This window comes from Lagopus leucura, unplaced genomic scaffold (assembly GCF_019238085.1).
Source record: "Lagopus leucura isolate 7727_CA_CO unplaced genomic scaffold, USGS_WTPT01 Super-Scaffold_100002, whole genome shotgun sequence".
Lineage (NCBI taxonomy): Eukaryota > Metazoa > Chordata > Aves > Galliformes > Phasianidae > Lagopus > Lagopus leucura.
Window position 1 is genome coordinate 33,108,360 of NW_024962263.1, and position 13,056 is coordinate 33,121,415.

Here is a 13,056-nt window from a genome sequence, read left to right on the forward strand (position 1 = left end):
CTCAAAATATGGCTTTTAAGTCACTCACATGACAAAATTCAGTGACCATCCCCACTTTGCTTACCTCCCCTGTGCTAACCTGCCAAAACCAAACACCAACAGTATGATGCAGAGAAGAGTTGAAAGGGAAGGTAGGATTCAAGTTTATGAGAGAAAAGCAGTAGCGGTGACTCTCTGGATCAAAGGAAAAGAAGGAGCAGCCATAAACATCTTTAGCTGAGGGAGTAAGGAGAACGCACGGTCCCTCCACAGTGCAACCAATTCTTAACAACCAGAAATGGTCAAATTGCTGGCCAGAACCTCATCTGGAGAGCATCTGTCACTCAAAGTGGGACTATTGCCTCCACTAAAGGATATCAGCTTTGTTCAGGTGAATCTTCAAGACTCAAAGGGTATCTTTAAATGTTTGTCATTGCCATTGATTTCAATTCATACTACATATTGGGCTACAGCTTGATGCATCCTCACTAGATAAAGAGGAGGGGAATTTGGCAGTTTAAACACATACAAAAACCTTCACTGAAGTCAATGCTTCTCAAGTCCATGAAAATTAAAATTAGATTATTATTATTATTACAGAGGTACAAGCTTATCTCATACAGGCTAGAATATTCCTTCTTCTGGTGTGAGCAGTGGAAGCTTCTGTAGGTGCACGCATGCACCTGTTCTGTCCCTTGTAAGCAATGGAAGAATGGTAATAGGAGAGCATCCACTGCATGCCCATCGTGCTTTGACTGTAATAGCATATCTGCAGAGCATGAATGTGTTTAAATGGATCCCTTCTTATGATACTTGCAAAAGCAGGCAAGCAGTTCGTTCACTTCCTATGGAGACATGTTTAGCCCACCCAGGAGTTGTTTTTGAACATTGCTGCTGATCGTTACCTGCAGTGAGCTAGCTAGAAAAAGTATTAAACATTCATGTAGTTCAGCTGTGCCTATTGACTCTGCATTTTAAATAGACTCTGCTGTGCTCTCCCAGTGGAAAGATTTATTTTACTTTAAGAATATATAGGACTGTTCTTTCAGTACTTTTTCTTTGTTTAACAAGAAGCTCTCTTGCTGCAAACCCAGCAGACAATAAAACCAGTCAGGGGCTTTTATCGAGAATGTCTGACCCATCGCCTGGCAATAATTAGTTCAGGTTAATTACAGCAAATCTGTAGATTTGCAGCCTGAAATCATCTCATCCCCTAAGCTGAACCCTCCAGAGGTTTCTTTTATGAGCTCTGCATCCTAAGGGTGGACTTAAAGTAATGAATTTGTCTCTAATAAGATTCATAGGTTTGTTCCCTAAGCAATGGTGTCAATTATAGAATCTAACGCTGATGGCTTATTTTGCTGAAAATTGAGAAATTGAGAGTTTTTAATGAAGCATGCAGGACTTTTAACACTTATGTTTAACTCTTTGCATTGATGAAAAGCACAAAAATACAATTATGTGAAATATTGTACCATTTTCCATGTGTTTCTCTGTATGCCAGTAGCTAATTTCCTTCTGCTCTGTAATGGAAAAGGTTAATGTAATGACTCTGAGATTTCATTTGGAAATGTTCCAGAAGAGTGTCTGAGTATTTGCTGCACTTAATGGCAGGAAGTAATAAGTGAGGTTATGTATTGGTGAAAAATGTTTCATGTACTGAGAAGATTAATACTGGAGAGAGGCACAGGGGACACAAGCTTGAGGCTTCCTCCTCAATTCTGACACAATATAATATGTCCATACTTGATACGTGCCCTTCTGTAGTTAGTTCTTAATCATTAACTAAGCAGACAGGAAGCCTCTGGGGGACACGGTATCAGAAAAAGAGAAGGAACTGGTTTTAGGATTGTCTTCTCTTCCATAAATGAGAAGCAGGCACACCCAGCTGGGAGCACTGGACCAGATGCTACTGGTACCAGTATCTACACAGCAATACATCAACAAAACACGCACCAAGGGCTCAGTTCCATCACAAGTATTGCAATGTTTATAATAATTTGTGTGAACAATGATTGTACTTATGGCTTTTGAAGGATCATAGAACATCTCTACTTGGAAAGATCTCACAAAGACCATTGAGTCCAACTCCCAGCTCCACACCACACCACCCAAAAATCAGACTCTTTGTCACTCAGGAAAACCAAATAGTAACCAGCAATACTACCAGTGCAGGTTTCTGTAGTGTAGTGGTTATCACATTCGCCTAACACGCGAAAGGTCCCTGGTTCAAAACCAGGCAGAAACAGCTGCTCTTTTGGAGCTTAGACTACCTCCGCTCCAATTCACCTTTACAGCCCCTGCCATTCTCTGCAATGAAAACACATGAAAATCTGACCTTCACTCAACTCCATCGCTTGCTGCACTTCTCAAGCTACCATCTCACCACGTACGTACCCTGCTGGGCATAAGGATGGGAGGAATGGGAGAAGGGAGAGGAAGAGCCCCGTGCCTACAGCTCCAAGAAGCTGGTTGCAGGGCCTCGGCAATGTGTGCTTGGGATCTGTCATGTCTGTGCTGTCCTACCTGGCTGCACCATGCGGCATGGAGATGGTTTCCTGGCTCCTTCTGATTCCATTTTTCTCCACTCCCCAGCACATACTTTGGCTTTGGGCAAAGCTTAGATATGGTTAGATATAGCCAAGAAGGGGTTCATGCCTGTGGCTAATCACTGCATAGGGCAATCCGTCACATATATTTCTTCTGTATGGAATTATAGAATATCCCAAAAAAGAAGGAACCTATCAGGATTATCGAGTCCAACTCCTAGTTCTACACAGTACCACACAAAAATCTGATCCTATGTCAGAGAGCAGTATCCAAACGCTCCTTGAACTCTGGCACTTGGAGCTAGACACCAGGCAGGACAGCCTGCTGCTTTCTCCAGAGGTCCAGCTCACACAAGGAGTAGGAACTGAGGGCTGACTATCTTTCTGCCTATCCTAAATAAGTTAGTTCATCAAATTCTCACTTTTTCTTGAGTGGCACACATAATCTCCCACAAGATCTGCTCTGAAGGCTGCTTATCTAATGAAGTCTATTTCAGTGCACATTTGAAGCAATACAGGCACCCATTAGGCAGAATAATGTTCAGAAAAGGGTGGAAAAAAAAGCACAGAGATGCAAATCTGGTGATGCTTAAACATTGCTCAGATGCTACCTTTTTTTTTTTCTTTTTTTTTCTTTTTTTTCTTTTTTTCTTTTTTTTTTTAATTAGACAGAAAGTACTGGTATACCAAGACATATCACTTTTAATGGAAAAAATATTTGATTTCTTATTTTTCCATCAGGGTCCAGAATTGTATTTCTGGAGAAGAAAACCTGTACCTTAAAAAAACAAAGGGGTAGGTCACTCCCCTCAGATGGCAAATAATTCAGTGTCCCATGCTGTTTCATCTGTTCTAGGGCAGGGATCTGAACCTGCAAGCCCACTCTGAGAAGAGAGGGTGAGCATCAGCTGGTCTACAAGTCTCTCTTCCTCACGCATGCAAGCACAACCAGCTTCAGAACAGACTACTAAAGGCTGTATCTGCAGCCTGGCAGCTACAGCACTCATCTCAAACATGTAAGGACCAGACCTGAGCCTCATGTTACTGTTGTGGGGGGAATTAACAGTAGAAAGGGCTAAAATTTCTTCTAATGGTGATTCAAATCAAAATAATGCATTCTCTCATAAAACTGAAAAATTGTTTTTCAGGTAGCCCTAGGACAGACATCAGTGGTGTTAATCACTTAGAAAGTTGTTTTGGCCGCTTCTCTGAGAATCTTTCCGTTACAAAGTCATCAGGCTGGGGGTGGCTAGGATACACACCTACAGACGTGCTGCTATTAACTCTGTTAACCTGGCACTGCAATGTATCGTGCTGTGTAACAAGGACTGCAGAAAGGTTCAGCTGCCCAGAATATCCATCCTGTAATCCTGTATTGCAGTCTGAACTCCCCTGGAGTTGGAACCTGTAACCTGCTAATTGCCTTATCCTCATTTATATGATAAGTGGTTCATTTCCTTTATTGTGATTGAATCCCCTCCCTATATTACAAGAAAACTGGAGCTGCAGAGAGTGCTTGATTGGATTTCATTGCTGTAGGCCATTTCTTAAACAGGTTACGGGTTGACAAACATAGAAGGGGGATCAATATCCATTCTTTGCCTCATTGACAAGCTAATCTTTTCAGTAAACATTTCATCAGTACCTGCCATTTGTATACACACCTGCCTCATGAGGATGGAGAAAGCTCTGTTTTATAAGGTTTAGGTAACTAATAAATGAAAAGGCAAGAATATAAGTGGAGGAAATCATCAAGATAGCATTTGTAGGAAAACAGCCTTTCATTGTCTATAGAATCTAACCAAGCACATTTTCAACCATTCCTAATTTTAATTAGGCTGCAATACATTCAGGCCCAGTGCCAGCTTCTGGTTCTGTAATCCTGATTCTCCTCTCTCATCAGAGCTAAAAGGACTATTCGAACTGGAGTAGCAATGATGCTATGGCTCTGCTAAATGCTTAGAAATCGTGAGTCATACTCCAGAAGAAAGCAAGAGAGTTTTTTTCAGTGTGTTTGGAGACATCTTTCTTGTTTGCTTTTGTGTCACACGCTGAAGTCTCCTTCCCCCTCAAGCATGTGGGCTGGAAACTGGCATTGTCTCTTACAAAAGTGATGGCCAAGATTACAGCTATATATAGGCTTCTCTTACATTCCTGTGTATTAGAATTATACACTTGAATGATGAATGCTTCAAAAATTAGCAGTGCTGAATTTCAGTCCAATCTGAGAGTACGAAAGCACTCACGACATTCCTTCTGAGATGAAGGAAAGTGGACGACAAACATGAAACTTTGGGGACACAAGAAAAGAAAGAATATCACTGTTGATACTTCAGCAATATGTTTGTTAACATCTTCCTATCTCCAATACCAAAAAAACACAAACTTTCCTGTTTCTTTTCCTTCGTGACACGTGGAGAACTCTCACAGAGGGCACAGCAATACTGACCAGTCAAATCAACTTTGCAGGCAGGAGAAAACATCAGAGGTAGAGATTACTCCTGGTGTAACATTGCTGACATCAGAAATACTTCAGTTCTGCATCTTGGTAGAGAAAATTGAGGTCATAAAATTATTCAGTGTTTGAAGAGTCAGAATAGAGAAAAAGTAGGGTAATGTGAAGATTAGGGAGCACATGCGTGTTTACAGTTCTTTACAAGGGAACCTTTTAATACGTCCTTTAAAATGAACATTAATCAACTGCAACACACCTCCAATGTCTTTTCTGTGTTCCAAATTACTTCGGGAAGAGCAAGTGGAAAGGAAGAGCTCAGTTAATACTCAGCAGTCTCAGAAAGGACTCAGTGTAATGTTTTCAGTGTGTTGGATGCCTCCTTTTCTCCTTTCAAAGTGGTCCATGTAGGTCCAAGAACTTTTGTTTCATAGCCTTTTCAATTAGCAAAAGCAGTGCTAGGACATATCTTTCATTTGATGTGCAGGCTAGAATAGAAATTTAATAGGGAAAAATATTCCCATAACCGTAGGTTAATTGCTAGTAAATGTTGCTCAAGCATCTTGGTTACATTGATTAATGGTCCCAGTGAGCAGCTGAAAAATGGCTGGGCTGTTGGACAGATCGTTAGCAATTTTAACTCTTCAGCTATTGTGATGGGCACAGAGAAACAATTGCTAACATTTATAATGTGTTTCACTGAGTACAAGAGCATACCGCAATGCAAGTCATGGTTAGAGAGAAACAATCACTGGTTTGTTCTTGCATTCAACTATATGGAAGTTTACAAGACAGAGAAAAGCAAGGGTTTTGTTTGGCTTGATTTGCTTTGGTGTACCTTTTGCAAAGCATCTGGACACATCCCTGACAAATGCATGGGAGATTTTATATGTAAACACAAATACTTCTGTTCATTAATCCTATTATTTTAAAGAGGAGAGGAACAGAGATTACGTCCTAGAATGTATTTTATTCCATAAAGGCACAATTTCATAAATTTCATATTAAGCTGTGTTTTGCAGGAGAACAAGGCATGCAGTCCAAGGGCTGAAGGAAAGAATTATGAGTTTTCAGGCCACCTCTGGTCTGCCACAACTGTAATCACCAAAGTCTCCCTGAGAACATCTGAGACACCCCAGTGCTTGTGATAATTCACGACAGTTCTTCTTCATACCTAGAATGACTCAGACCCTGCTAGGACTACAGTGTCTACTCCAGTTTTGGGGGGAGAATCCCTCAGCTGTCAGAGGAAAGGATTTAACACTCTGTAGTCCACTTTAGACTGTTTACACTGTGTAAAAACAGGTCACAGGTGTCTGAAGCACCACACTGGGATGGCAAGAGGATGAATAGCAGATTCACTAAGACAAAAGTTCCTGGAAACAGCCCTTCAGCCACACAGAGTTGGTCCAGGTCCACCCTAATATTTGAATCCCAAGAAGGGGAAATAAAATAATCCTGGACAGTGAAAGAAAAAAAGGTAGCAAGAAGCTGAAGGGGATATCTGGCTGATAATGAGACAAATTCACTTGCAGCAGGCTCCTGGAAAGCTCATCAAGAACAACCCCTCACACTGTTTCAGAAAATATGCAACAGGAAATTACAGCCTGAAGGCACTTTGTTCACTGGCAATTTGCAACCAAGAAAGGGAGATGGAGGACAAACCAAAATAATTGAATAAAACTCTTTGAGCTTTATATGTAAGCTCTGCACTTTCCAAGGGATGTGGGCAAGCAGCCAAAGGGATGTGATATGGCACTAATTATCAAATATAGAAGAGAAATAGCTTTCTTGTTGGTTAAACATTACATGAAAAGCTTTGCCTGTACTTTCTAGAGTAGGTACTGCTGACATGGACACTGTTTGGCAAAAATACATGTTCACACTGTAACTGACCAGAGTGAGGCACTTGGTAATGCACTTAGGATGGAAGAAAGGGAAAATCCTCTCTATGCTTCTTGCACTTGCGTGCCTTTTCTGCTGACACTTTCGAGAATCAGCAAGTACACAACAGGACACAAAGAATGCAAGGTACTGTGAATTTTTTTTTTTTTATAGGGCTACAAAGATGGTGAAGGAGCTAGAGGGAAAGATATATGAGGAGCAGCTGAGGTCCCTGTGTTGGCTCAGTGCAGAGCAGAGGAGCTGAGGGGAGGCTGATGGCAGCTGCAGCTCCTCATAGAGAGCGGAGGGGCAGCACTGAGCTCTGCTCTGTGTGACAGCGACAGGGATGGCATGGAGCTGTGTTAGGGGAGGGCAGCTGGGAGTCAGGGAAAGGGGCTGCACCACAGGGCGGTGGGCATGGCCCCGAATGCTGCAGTTCAAGGAGAGTTTGGATACTGCTCTCAGAAACAGGGTTTGAATTTGGGTGTTCCTGCATGGAGCCACAAGCTGGACTTGATGATCCCAGGGAGTCCCTTCCAACTAGGGATAATCTATGATTCTATACAGGGGAAATATTTGTGACAGATTGCCCTATGCAGTGACTTGCCATAGGCATGAACCCCTTCTTGGCCTTATCCCACCACAGCCAGCTCACTCGTGCAGGGCATTTTTTCCCTCTCTACTTTGCCCAAAGCCAAAGTATGTGCTGGGGAGTGGAGAAAAATGGAGTCAGAAGGAGAATAGACTTCATTAGATAAGCAGCCTTCAGAGCAGATCTTGTGGGAGATTATGTGTGCCACTCAAGAAAAAGTGAGAATTTGATGAACTAACTTATTTAGGATAGGCAGAAAGATAGTCAGCCCTCAGTTCCTACTCCTTGTGTGAGCTGGACCTCTGGAGAAAGCAGCAGGCTGTCCTGCCTGGTGTCTAGCTCCAAGTGCCAGAGTTCAAGGAGCGTTTGGATACTGCTCTCTGACATAGGATCAGATTTTTGTGTGGTACTGTGTAGAACTAGGAGTTGGACTCGATAATCCTGATAGGTTCCTTCTTTTTTGGGATATTCTATAATTCCATACAGAAGAAATATATGTGACGGATTGCCCTATGCAGTGATTAGCCACAGGCATGAACCCCTTCTTGGCTATATCTAACCATATCTAAGCTTTGCCCAAAGCCAAAGTATGTGCTGGGGAGTGGAGAAAAATGGAATCAGAAAGAGCCAGGAAACCATCTCCATGCCGCATGGTGCAGCCAGGTAGGACAGCACAGACATGACAGATCCCAAGCACACATTGCCGAGGCCCTGCAACCAGCTTCTTGGAGCTGTAGGCATGGGGCTCTTCCTCTCCCTTCTCCCATTCCTCCCATCCTTATGCCCAGCAGGGTACGTACGTGGTGAGATGGTAGCTTGAGAAGTGCAGCAAGCGATGGAGTTGAGTGAAGGTCAGATTTTCATGTGTTTTCATTGCAGAGAATGGCAGGGGCTGTAAAGGTGAATTGGAGCGGAGGTAGTCTAAGCTCCAAAAGAGCAGCTGTTTCTGCCTGGTTTTGAACCAGGGACCTTTCGCGTGTTAGGCGAATGTGATAACCACTACACTACAGAAACCTGCACTGGTAGTATTGCTGGTTACTATTTGGTTTTCCTGAGTGAGCATTTAGTGACTTTGGGTGCAGGTATGGTTAAAACAGCAGCCCCAGAGCTGCTTCGTTTGAGGAACATCAGGTGTAAATTCTGGGACCACTGAGAAAAGGCAGCACAGAATAGAAGCCTTTACCCCACTCTATATTAAAAGTTGTACAGGCTCAGTTAAATCCCTTCCAAATTACATTTTCAGTCAAAGTCATGCAATTTAAAAAAAAAAAAAAAAAAAAAAAAAAAAAAAAAAAAAAAAAAAAAAAAGCCCATCTTTATTCCATTCGATGAGGTATTTTTAATATACTCAGTAATGGAGCCATGGGCTTTAGAATATTAAAAATTATGCTTAGAGGGAATGCTTGTGCCGCATAAATCACATCACCCCGCAGCCCAGCCCCAGAAAGGTGCTCTGTTGCTGCCTGCGCTCCTCAGCACGCATCCAGGAGCAGAGAGCTGCGAATCAAGGAGCAACGCCGCCCCCTGCCGCACGCCTGCCTGGCTAACAGCCCGCAAGCATCACTCTCTGCCCGGATTTGGAGCAAATTCTTCCAGAGGGCAAAACTGCACCATCCGGAGAAGGCAGCCTGTCCCATTCGTGTGAGAAGGGCCAAAGTCTGTAAAAAATAAGGGGGATTTATGTGAGATGTTAAGAAGAAATTCTTTACTGAGAGAACAGTGAGGCACTGGCACAGCTGCCCAGAGCAGCTGTGGTGCCTTATCCCTGGAGGTGGCTCAAGGCCAGGCTGGAGGGGCCTTGAGAAGCTGAGCTGCTGGAGGGCAGCCCTGCCTGTGGCAGGGAATGGGGCTGTAATCCTAAGGTGGTAATTTTTAAGCAAAAGGGAACTTAAGATTTAGAGAATGTGGTAGGTAAAGGTAAACAGCTCATAAGAGGAACCCTGTAAGAGTTTTGTGGTTTTATGTTCCCCATATGTTAAGCTGGAAGAGGGGACGTTTCTCAGCTTCCAGGCCACTCTTTGGGCTCTGTCAGACACCCACTGTCACATCACAGAATCACAGAATGTCCAGAATTGGAAGGGACCTGAAGGTTCATGAAGCTCCAACCCCCCTGCCACATGCAGGACCACCAACCTCCCCATTTAATGCTAGACCAGGCTGCCCATGACCCCATCCAATCTGGCCTTGAACACTCTAGGGACAGGGCATCCACAGCCTCTCTGGGCAGCCCGTTCCACATTCTCCACAAAGACGGAGAGGAGAAGCCAAACCCAGGCACTGTGTGATGTTCTCAGCCTCCTTTTGGCTTTCAGTGTTTCATTCATCCAGAAAGCTGGAGTTGGATTCAATGATCCTGACAGTTCCCTTCCAACTCAGGATATTCTATGATTCTATCACAGAGTCATAAAATCTTCAAGGTTGAAAAAGACTTAAGATCATCCAGCCCAACCATCCATATATCATCAATATTTCCCACTAAACCTTGTCCCTCAGTACAACATCTAAATGCTCCTTGAACACCTCCAGGGTTGGTGACTCCACTACCTCCCTGAGCAGCCTGTTTCAGTGGCTGACCACTCTCTCAGAGAAGGATTATTTCCTAATGTCCAACCTGAATCTCCTCTGGCACAATTTGAGGCCATTCCCTCTTGTCCTGTCACTAGCTACATGGGAGAAGAGGCTAGCCATCTAGCCTCTAGACCCCCACCTCACCACAACCACCCTTCCTGTAGTCGTAGAGAGCGATAAGTTGACCCCTAAACCTCCTCTCCTTCAAACTATACAGTCCCAGTTCTTTCAGCCACTCCCCATAAGACATGCTCCAGACCCCTTACAGCTTTGTTGCCCTGCTCTGATCACGCTTCAGTGCCTCAATGTCTTTCTTGCAGTGAGGGGCCCAACACTGAATGCAGTACTGAGGTGCAGCCTCACCAGTGCTCAGTACAGAGGGACAATCATTTCCCTGCTCCTGCTGACATCACTACTTCTGATACAAGCCAGGATGCTATTGGCCTTCTCAGCCACCTGGGCACACTGCTGGCTCATGTTCAGCTGAGCACTGACCAACATCATCTTCCAGCCACTCTGCCCTTAGCCTGTAGTACTGCTTGGGGTTGTTGTGGCCAAAGTGCAGGATTCAGCACTTGGTCTTGTTGAACTTCATCCCATTGGCCCCAACCCAGCTAGCCAGGCTGTCCAGATTGCTCTATAGGGCCTTCCAGGCAGATTGACATTTCCTGCCAATTCGGTGTCACCTGCAAACTTACCAAGGGTGCACTCAATGCCCTCATCCAAGTCATCTATAAAGATACTGAACAGGACAGGCCCTGATACTGACCACTGCGGGGCACTACTTATGACTGGCCACCAACCGGCTTTAACTCCATTCATCGCCACACTCTGGGCCTGGCCATCCAGCCAGTTCTTCAACCAGCAAATATCATATCTGTCCAAAACACGGGCTGCCAGCTCCTCCAGGAGAAATGTGGGAGACGCTGTTTGAGGTTGTGTTGAAGCCTCAGTGGACTGATTCAACAATCTTTCCCTCATCACCAGGCAGGTCATTAGATCACAGAAGGAGATCAGGTTTGTCAAGAAGGACCTGCCTTTCATGAAACCATGGTGGCTAGGCCTGATCCCCCAGTTGTCCTGCACATGCTGTGTAATCTCCCTCAGGATTATCTGCTCCATAACCTTATCTACCACCAAGGTCAAGCTGACAGGCCTGTAGTCTCCCAGATCCTCTTTACAGCCCTTCTTGTAGATGAGAGTCATATTGACAAGCCTCCAATCCTCTGGGACCTCTGTGGCTGACCAGGAACACTGATAGATTATGGAAAGCTGCTTGGCTATCACCTCTGCCTGCTCCCTCAGCACCCTCAGGTGGATCCCATCCATCCCCAGGTGATGTTGTAGATCTCTTAACAACTCTTTCCACCTGAATCGTGGGGGCTTATTCTGCTTCCTACTCAAGACTTCCAAGTCAGAAGGTAGAGCACCCAGAGGGTAACTTATCTGACTTTTAAAGATAGATGTAAAAAAATACACATTTAAGAACCTCAGCCTTTTCCTTATCCTCAGTTCCCCGCCATATTCAGAAAAAGGATGGAGATTCTCCTTAGCCCACCTCTTTACTGTTAATATATTTGTAAGAAAGTTTTTTGTTCTCTTTTTACTTCAGTGGCCAAGTTGAATTCAAGCTGAGCATTGGCTTTCCAACTTTCTCTCTGTGAGAACGATGATCTAACCAGGGGCAGATTATCTTCTGGACCGTGACCTGCTTAAGGGTGCTCATACAGGAATGGCCAAGCATACTGCAAATCTTTTTTTTTCCCCGCTGCAAGAAGTAAAATCCCACAGTCCAGTGAGCAAGGCTTGGAGGAGCAGGAATTAACCCAGAATGTCCTCCAAAGAAGCAAAAAGAGAGATGAATGGCGTTAAAACTCAGACTTCCCATCTCTATTATGGCTGGAAAATGTGGTACAATAATGCAATGACTCACAGCAGAATCAGAAGTGTAGACAGTTATTCTGGTCTCCAGCCTGTATGAAGGAGACAGAAATAAATATGTCATTTTCACATTTCACTTTCCTACCACACAATAACCACAGCAGCCTAATCCCTGACTTTCTCCTATGTTCTCCCTACCAGTGAAGGTTTCTGAGGCTTCTGGTGTTAGGTTCAAAAAGGGAAGGAAGATGGCTTTCTTTGTGCCATCTCTTTTTGCTTCTTCTCCACTCTGTCTGGAGTCAAAAAATCCTCAGGTGCCATCCCACAAGGCCCTTCCCTCACCAAGCCTATGGATTATAGCACTGTCATGTGTCACAACCACAAAACACAGAACACCCTATATGTACGTCTATTATGAAATAATTCATTGCGTTATGCCTAGAATTCAAATCAAGTTTTGAACAGAAAAGCTATTAAATGGTTCAGAACTTAAAACTCTTCAAACAATTCTAATGCAATAAAATGCACTCACAAAGAATAATTGGCATGTATGGTTCCAGCTCCTATTCTGGAGGAGATTTGAAACCTATGCTGATTGCTTGGCTTCTTCAGCTATGAAATGACATCACTTTGCCAGCTTCAGATGGTTGAACAATGGTAAAAAATGGTAAAACATCCTTGCAGAGCCAAAGCCAGATTTCAAAGAAGTTTATAGGAACACACACTATGAGCAATGCTTGCAGCAGCCTGCAATGCCTTTCAGAGTGGGATGCAAACAAGAACATGCCACCCAAACCTTCCTCCAATGCCTCTGCCTGTGGCCTGGTGCTGTTCCAGATCCCTCCTGCTACCAGAACTGCAGGGTCTGCTCCTCTTGCACTGCTTGCTCACCCACAAAATCTACAGTTTCACTTTCAAGTCCTCTTTCTCCCCCTGCCTTTGAAAGGTTTACATTATCCTTGTTACCCATGTTTGCAGAAGTGATCTTCTGGGGAATTATTTTGTACCAAAAAACCCAATGCTGGCTTCAGATAAAAACATGTCTGTATTTCTCCAACCTCACAATGTCAACTTCAAGATTTTGGTGAGGTCTGGGAAAGATAAAGGAGTGAAGATAGCAAATTAAAATATGTTAAACAAGGGTCCCCCTT

General features: G+C 43.8%; 2 non-coding genes across 2 annotated transcripts; one reads left to right on the top strand and one right to left on the bottom strand.

The window, feature by feature from the left end:
• Positions 1-2,154: 2,154 nt before the first annotated feature.
• Positions 2,155-2,227, top strand: TRNAV-AAC. The gene has a single exon. It is a non-coding gene; the product is annotated as a tRNA-Val (tRNA).
• A 6,170-nt stretch (positions 2,228-8,397) lies between these two features.
• TRNAV-AAC lies at positions 8,398-8,470 on the bottom strand. Its single transcript has one exon. It is a non-coding gene; the product is annotated as a tRNA-Val (tRNA).
• Between the last annotated feature and the right edge of the window lie 4,586 nt (positions 8,471-13,056).